At 30.2% G+C, this 1,538-nt stretch overlaps 1 protein-coding gene across 1 annotated transcript in view; it reads left to right on the top strand.

Annotated features, from left to right (window-relative positions):
- LOC111680665 (cytoplasmic dynein 1 intermediate chain) overlaps positions 1-1,538 on the top strand; it is a 54,525-nt gene that overhangs the window by 6,647 nt on the left and 46,340 nt on the right. The window lies entirely within an intron of this gene.

Below are 1,538 nucleotides of genomic sequence, written 5' to 3'. Positions count from 1 at the left end.
CTAGACTATAGACTAGACTATAGACTAGACTATAGACTAGACTATAGACTATACTATAGACTAGACTATAGACTACACTATAGACTAGACTATAGACTAGACTATAGATTAGACTATAGACTAGACTATACTAAAGGCTACATTATAAACTAGAGTAAAGACTATATTATAAATTAGACTATAGTACTGAATTTTCCGCTCCTTGTGTCCACTGTACTGCACTATTAATTTAGCTCCATAATACCTTTTAAAAAGCTTTAAATATTGCATTTAAAATCCCAATACACAATAATAAAAGCTCATGTGTCAAATGGGATAGTCGTGTTGAAACCAATTAAACTATAGCATTACAATTTATTTCGAAACCCAAAATTTCAAGTCTTGTTGGCTGAACAGATAAAAAAATCGGATGTAAGCTCACACAAACGTGTCAAACTCAGATAATACATAAATAATTGAATCAATTACTTTATAATCCAGCGAGTTAAGCTAATCAATTATTACAGCGAAAGAAAAAACCATTAAACCTAAACTATTTATTGGTACAGCGTTACAAAGCTTTATATTTAAAAGCCAATTTATCAAACAGAATGTTATGTAACATGATAGTAATATGTGAATTTATATGTTTTAGGTTTTATACACAATATATGTCAATCAAACTTCCAGTCAAAAACATGCAAACATAAATAAGAAACCATTAATGTTTATGACCAGAGTACACAATGTATGTTTATAAGTAGTACAAGTTATAAAGGAAAAATAAAAAACTGTTAATAAAATTTAACAAAAGAAACTATGAACCAACCAACAACTACAGCTAAAACAAAAATAAACAATAACAACTTGGTCATTACTTTGATATTATTACACATTATTTTGCAATAGGTGAATGAATGAATTAATGAATGAGTAACCAGCAAAAAAACAAGCAACCAACTACCAAATCAAACAACATCAACAGATCGATCGACCGACCGACCAACCCATTACCTTAGGCTAGATAACCAACGCAACCTTTGAAAGTAATACAAAAATAAAAATAATATAACGTTACATTGTGTGTTGTACGTCCTACTACCATTTAATGAAGGCAACTTGTGGCCACATTAGTTTTTTTCTTCTACACATGCGTACCAGCAATCGAACATGTTTTCACTCTCATTTGGTATGCAACATGCTGCGGTGTGAAAGAATTAAGCCAAGAATGTCATCCAGTGTTAAGAAAACCTTCAAATTGTTTTACTTAAAAAAGCTTTTACTTTCAATCATACCAATTGGAAGTTAAGCTTTAAGTTTTTTTGTGTATGGCTGTGTTATTTTATGTTGGTATACAACATCAAGTATTTAAATAAAAAGTACTTTGCCAGTGGAAAAAGTACCAATCGCGATATATTTAAGAATTTGTTCATTGCCGAATATTTCGATATTCTATAGACTAGAATATAGACTAGACTATAGACTAGACTATAGACTAGACTATAGACTAGACTATAGACTAGACTATAGACTAGACTATAGACTAGACTATAGACTAG

This window comes from Lucilia cuprina, chromosome 3 (genome assembly GCF_022045245.1).
Source record: "Lucilia cuprina isolate Lc7/37 chromosome 3, ASM2204524v1, whole genome shotgun sequence".
Lineage (NCBI taxonomy): Eukaryota > Metazoa > Arthropoda > Insecta > Diptera > Calliphoridae > Lucilia > Lucilia cuprina.
Note: the sequence above shows the minus strand (reverse complement) of the source record. Positions and strands in the feature narration are given on the sequence as shown.